Here is a 7,473-nt window from a genome sequence, read left to right on the forward strand (position 1 = left end):
TCCTGATGGAAAAGGGGCCAACAAAACAGAATGCCAGTTTCCCCCAGCAGAGGAGCAGCTGGAATGGATTATAAATGAGATCTGTGTGCCCGGTTCTCTTTTTCGTCAAAGCCCATCAGCCTTTCTCATTGCCCAGCTCTCCCCTTGACAGCCCAGCAAGCTCCCTGAGCCAGACAGGTGTGGGCAAAGGCACCATCTAAGCTCCACGTGGATAAGCCTGCTTGGCAGGAGCAGCAAAACATTATATTCTGAAATGGGGCCAACCCATTACCAGTGCTCAGTAACGCAGTGGATTTCTCCAGTGGTGATTTGGGGTAAGTTAAACATCTCATTGCTCAAACTTCCCTCCACTTTATAGGGCATGAGGGACGAGTGAGGGAGAGGACAGAGGTTGTACAGAGTCAGACAAATGTCACACTGACAGGACCAGAGCCCCTCTTCCCACCTTTTCTGCCTTCTTTCTCCTTGTTTCCTTCCCTTCCCTCCCTCTAACATTTCCTCCTTTTCTTCCTTTCCTTTTCTTTCCTTCCTTCCTTCCTTCCTTCCTTCCTTCCTTCCTTCCTTCCTTCCTTCCTTCCTTCCTTCCTTCCTTCCTTCCTCTCTCCCTCTCTTCCTTCCAATGAGCACGTATGTATTCAATATTATTTTGGGCACCATGATATGCCCTGGAGATATAATGGAAAACAAGATGCAGTCCTTTCCTTCAAGGAATTGCTCTTATTGTATAGGAATGGTGGTAGTGAGTAAGACAGAGACAGGCAAATGGACAGAAAATCACATTCCAGAACTCATATGGCAAGATTAGGTATGTGGTGCTATAGGGACAAACAGAGGAGCCACTCAACCTGGTTTTGAAAGGGTCTTCAAAGATCCCTAAAGGACCAATCAGAGATTGTCAGTTTAAGTGGAGGGCAAGTGTAAGGGATATTCTAAGCAGCCACAGTTCCATTCATTCTGTAATAGTACAAAAATTATAATTTTTGTGTGTATAAAAGAAAAACAAAATATGAACATTGTAACAATATTATGCTGTGATCATAATATTATTCTTGCATTTATTAAACACTTGCTATGTGCTAGGCACCACTAAAAGCTTTAAATGCATTGCCTTAATCCGCACAACAATTTTACAAAGCAAGTTCTATTACTGTTTATTTTACTGAAGATGAAACTGAGGTTCAGGGAAGTTAAATGACACTCAAAGTCATAGAATGAGTGAGTAGGAGCATCAGGTTTACACCCAGCCAGCCTCACTCCAGGGGTCTTTATCCATCACACAGCAGTTCCTTCAGTGCAGAGACCTACCACCTCTACATGTAAGTTAGCTCTATCCTGATCTGATCTTTCGTTTTTTAATAGTAGGTCTAAAATAGCAAGGCATAATACTCATGGTAGGTTTTCAATAAATATTTGCCAACTGAAAAAAATATATTTCCCAAGCCTAGGAGACGTGGCTTTTCTAATACATTGGGTAAGCAAAATGGTATTTTCTTCTATCCAGTAACTCCATGCATTAAATAGCCTTCTTAATCAACACAAAATTGTATGCACAAATATATTGGGAAATGAATTAGAAAGTAGGTTAAGAAAGGAGGTAAATATGTATTTAGGGACAGTTTGGACCTTTTTAGTTATAACTTGCATTTAACTTGTCAAATATTTTCTAACCCTCTGGTCTTGTCTCTCTCTAACTGCATTGTAAGCCCCTGAAGGCCAAAGACTTGTCTGTTGTCCTTTTTTATCCTTGTCAGTACCCAAACCACTCTCTCTGTTGTGCTCCAAGGGTGTCTGGCTGTGTTTTTATCAAAAGGTGTGTTATCATTGAATTAATTGTGTGAATTTCACACAAACTATTGAGGACATTTTGGGGAGCACATAATAGATTTCAAGTAAATACTTTTTGAATTGAAAACAGAGGCATGTGGTAAAAGTTCAGGGTTGTCTGGTAAACCAAACCCAAATAGAAAGCTTTCAACCTGGTTGCGCACCTTCTTCAACATCCTGTGCGCTTCAGTCTTTCCAGGTCTCAATAACCTTTACTTCACTCTCTGCCACTGTGCAGCATTCTTTTGCTACACATTAAAACCATGTTTTTTTTACTCCCATGCCCATGATGCTCAGTTACAGATTTCCTTTGGGGGACCACTCACTTTGGTGATTCTTAAAAAAATTATGGCCATTTCAAATGCCAATAAAAGTGTTTTGCTTTATTTTCAGATTTATGTGTGTGTGTGTTTTATTAATGTAAAGTGTTCTGTTTAATGTATTCTAATAATCTGATGTACATATTTTCCTTAGTGCTTCCTACTTACAAATTATTTGCTTTTATGGAGAATAAAGATGACTTATTTAATAAAAAAGTGAATATTACTGATACCTTAATTCTAGCATGGAATTGGACTGAGGCTTTTTTTACATAGCTCATTAAAACTTGAAAATGTCCCTATGAGGTGGACTCTTATCACACTACAGATGAGAAACTGGAGACTTAGGAGTTATAAGTGATTTGTAAATGGAATGCTGAGATTCAAATAGCTCTGATTTACTAGTGCTCTTAAAAAGTTGACTCTTTTGCCTCCTCTTATTGACCTATAATCACTGATTTCTCAAAGCACTCTGGGGTTGATCTCATTTACCTCCCACTTACAGAGGAGGAAACTGCTGGGCACATGAGGTGATATGCCTGAGATCACAGAGACTTTTGGGCATGGATTCTGTTTATTGGTGACACCCCACTATTAGTGCCTGTTTTGAATAATGAGGTGAAAGAGGATAGGGATCAAGTTGTTTCTTCTTGCTTTGTACATACACAGGTCGTGTTCAAATGACAGAAGTAAACGGATATTTAAGTATGTCTCTGCTCTGTAAAAATTAGTTGCAAAAACAGCATCTGGCTTTCTCAATTCACTGCGATGGTCAGAGTGAGAGTGAGGCAGGGTGAGAGGGTTGACTCACCCAAGTCACAGAGTTCCACATCTTTCGGTGGTTACTTTATATTGTCCCCAAGCATATGTAACCAAATTGTCATTCCCCGGCACTCCTCAAGCTTTTCTTTCATGTGTGGCATTTCCTCTGAAACAAATTGAGTTCAAAGAAGACAAGGACCTGGCAGGCTGCCTGTGGGTTGTTCAACCCCACAAAAATAAAGAAATACAGAGCTAGGACTTGGCATCTGGTTGGATCCCATCCATTATAAACTAAAATTATTTCAGAGGGAATCTTCGTTTTTCATTCTTTATTCCCTTTTACCTAAAACCTGACAGGGACTTACAAAATCACTGGGATCTTTCTGGACTCCAATGCTGTGTGCAAGTAAGAGGCAGTGGTGAGAGTGGAGCAGCTGTGGGGTGACAACACTTGAAGTGGACCCCTAAGCCACCATTTCCAGCACATGGCCTTGGCCACTGACCTCACCTCCTCATGCCAACTCAGACAGTTGACAGCATTGTGTGCTAACTTCCCTAAGCATGTAGCACAGGACTCAGGTCATGGAATATGCTTAACAAATGTTAATTCTAATTCCCTCTTTGTTCACAATAGTTTTGAAGATTCTGATGAGTTATTTTGTCATATATATATATATATATATATATATATATATATATATATATATATATATATATATAAATCTTGGGATTTTCCTCCTTGCCACTACCCAGATCTTTGCTTGTGCATATCTTACTTGTTTAAGAGGGAGTCATCAGTAAAACTATAGACTCTGGAGAAGGCTGCCGATATCTGAATGCCTACTCTGTCACTACCTGGCTGTGTGACTTTGGAAGAGTCATTTAAACTCATTGTGACTCAGGTTCCTTATCTTTCAAATAGGCATAGTAGTATCCACATTACAAAATCATTATGAAGATTTAAAGAGTTAATCCATATAGCTGCTGATAATATTGTCTGGCATATATACATGCTCAATAATCTTTAGCTATTGTTCTTTCTCAACTCGTCCTGGCTTCTGCTTTTTCATGTTCTATCTGCAAAAACAGAAAAATTAATATTTGTTACATTTCTCTTGTTCAGTTGTTGTAAAGGAAGTAGGCAGTTATAGAGGACTTACTGTGTATAAGCACTAGCAGCTTATGAGGATCCGATATAAAACAGATTTAAGGTAAAAAAGCAAAATTACGTAAATAATATACAAGTTAGTACGATTCAGGTTGATATTGAAAATGATTGTGGGAATTTTCATAGTACTGAAAACTTTTGCTTTTCTCTCTAGGGAGATAGTTTTGTTGAAGTTTCTGGGGATTGGGGATGTAGAATAATTGACATGACAAAAGGAACAGATGCTACAGTTAGATTTTTCCAGATGATCCCTGAGTGTCCACTAGGTTCTCTCTTCTCTCCAGCCCTTGCACATGGCCTTCCTTTGAAGCAATTGTAATTGACTGTATGAGCTGATGATTGTCTACAGAGTATGATGTGAAAAGAACCAGGAATACTTACTCCAGAAATGGCCCCACTTCCCACTTGTGCATGTGCATAAAGAGCCAGCCTCTGCCTCTTTCTGCTTCACGGGCTCCTTCAATACTCATTCCTTCTACTTGTAGCTCCTTGGACATGCTGCTGACCACCTTTAGGCTTTTGCTCTTGCAGTTACCTCTGCCTAGAAACCTTTCCTTGCTTATAAGAAAACAGACAGACAAACAAACTGAATATATGAAGCCATTACCTTCTTCATGTCTCCTCCTGGATCACCTTCTCCCTCAATCAAACATCTATTTGAACACACCTTTTCTGACACTCACTGTAGGTGGTTTAATGAACCCTATGCAGAGCTCACTGACAGGGGTTAATAGGAACACTTGTAACACTGTGTTACTCTTGCCACTGAAATGTCTATATTCCTAATGAACTAGAACATTTTGAGGAACACAATATATTTTAATCATCTCAGCTTTTTCAGAACCTAGGAAAGTACTTGGCATATAATGAACAATCAATAAGTGTTTGTTGAAAGGGTGAATAAATGAATGAATAAGGTTTAAATACCTCTTGGTCTTCAGAAAGGCAAGAAGAGGAAACTGAAATCAACTAATTTTTCCATTTGAGCTACTTTGGATAAGTGGTACTGAGAGAGAGGCTCAAATTCTTAGCTACAATGTAACCTGGTAGATTTACTTTATTTCATCTTCTTATTTATGTGTCTTACAGCATTTGGATCGGTATTTGTCATATAGTAGGTGCTTAAGAAATGTTTAATGAATAGATGGAAGATCCAAGAGATTGCATTTTCAGCTTCAAGATCTTGGTGGCATTCTATGAGAAGGTGGCCCCCGCAGTCTGGAGCCTGGATGAACAGTGACAGACAGTGCCACAACTTCTAGGAGATAGAACGGGAGCTGCTAGTCTGATGTCCCCAACATCAATCAGAGACATTAGCCATTCTGAGCCACTATCCACTGAGGAAGGAGCCCTGGAAAGACCTCTTTACTCCCTTAAGCTATTCCACTCCTCCAAGAGCTTGTGTTTCCTCAGAACCTGTATAATGAACATAATATTTTGAATGATATTAACATTCTTTCTCTTTTATTTTTATGTATTCATGGTTATCTTCTTAGTCTATATGAACTAAGATTATTGCAAAGTAATGAAAAAATAAAGGAAAAATTATTGTTGGATTTTTGACATTCAAAATGGGATTATACAGCAAAACAATAGTTTTGAAAACAGGCATTTTGGAGCAAGAATTTCTAAATTATTCTGCTGCCCATTTAAAATTTCAAAGCTAGTCCTGGTGTAATGCAGAAAAGAGGACCTCAAGGAAAATTTGCCCCTTCCAGACCTAAGGGATTGTGGAAAGAGAATGACAGAATAATGTGTTGAGAGAGGTAAGGAAGAACACAGCTCACTGAATATCTCCTCTCTAGGTTTTGAAAGCCCCATTGGGTGAAGAGGGGCATTGGATAGTTTGGGATCACAGTGGGAACATAAGGATTTTTGATCCACCCTTTGTTTTGGACGTAGAAAACTGACCCTGAAATTACATGGGGGACCTACATAATTCAGAGTGTAGAGTGGGATGTTCAGATTGAGAAAAAGACATGTTTGTTGGCCTGAGCTTTCCCTGTTCTCATAAGGTATGGATGCTCATTTGTGAAGTTATAGGCCTGCCACAGCTTGCTGGGGTGGAGGCTGAGATGAGCCTGCAGTCTTAGTTCCAGGGTTGATTGCTGGGGCCAGAAGTTGCAGATATGACAAAGATTCAAAGGGATCTTCATCAGCAAGAGCCCAGTGGGCAGAAGGGGTAAGTCTTCAGGGAGGGAGCCCCAGGCTCTGAGCAAACCAAGCAGAAATAGACCACAAGTACATCAGCCACAGATGTCAGCTGCAGGCGCCAGCTGTGGCTGCCAGCCATAGGGTGGTGCCAAGCTTTCCTCAATAGACACCAGGCACCTCACACCCAAGCACAAGTGCAAATCCAGGGATTCCCTTCCCCCAATCCATGGGCCATGGATTGCTCCAGAGAGAGGAGCAAGGCAAGGAAAAAAGAGCTCTGAAGAACTCAGCAGAAAAATTAGTGAATCTAAAGATTCTGCATAAAGTATTGGGCAGATCTAACTTTAAATTAAATTACTCTAAATGTAATTATCTTGTTTTTATTGCTATTCAAGCAGATAAAGGACTCATGAAGAAAATAAGATCAGGTATAAAGAAAAAAAGTAGCTATTTTTTTTTTTTTTAAATATCCGAACGCTGTGTGAGTAATTTTGGGTCTGTGCTACTCACAGGCGATTTTGATCCTTATTAGCTTAGTCAGTGGGCTAAGAAGGACATGGTTTGCCAGGTAAATCCAGAAGTGATTCCATTCAACATCACAGCAGGAGGGTTTCCAGGAGCATGGGATTCCCATCTTTGGTTTGTCCTCTCTTTCCAGCTCTTCCTTTCTTGCCTATGAACTTTCTCTACCCTCTCTTAACTCGCTCCCTACCCTCTTTTCTTTCTTCTCTTGACCTTTTGATTTCCTCTCTGAAGACAGAAAATGCACACCTATGGGCAAACTGAATCAGAATGGTGGCCTTGTCAAATTTTTGGACATTTAGATGAATTCAAGCTGAACTACACAGCCCTCAGGAAGCACCTCTCTGACAGTTACAAATGTCTCCAAAGAACCTTGTGATTATATTCCCACATTAGGGCCAGGGAAGAAATACAAAAGGGAACGAATGACAAAAGCTCTTTAGTGACTTGCATTTAGCTGATGAATATGATAGTGAATTGAAGAAATCTTCAAAAAGTTTAGCAAGTGGAACATTCCTAGTGCAGTACGTTAACTCAAGTAACCTAATCTAATAATGGCCATAGGAAAAAACAAGTCATGCTCCCCAGAGACTATCTATAATCACAGAAAGAAGATGTGGAACTTTAAGTAAATAACTAATTGGAATGATCCAAAGTGTTGTGTTGACTAACAGTGGTGTCTCTATATGGAAATATGAGCTGTCTTTGCTTTGAAGGTTTTCA

This window comes from Rhinolophus sinicus, chromosome 6, assembly GCF_057876585.1.
Source record: "Rhinolophus sinicus isolate RSI-liver-muscle chromosome 6, RSI-T2T, whole genome shotgun sequence".
Classification (NCBI taxonomy): Eukaryota; Metazoa; Chordata; class Mammalia; order Chiroptera; family Rhinolophidae; genus Rhinolophus; species Rhinolophus sinicus.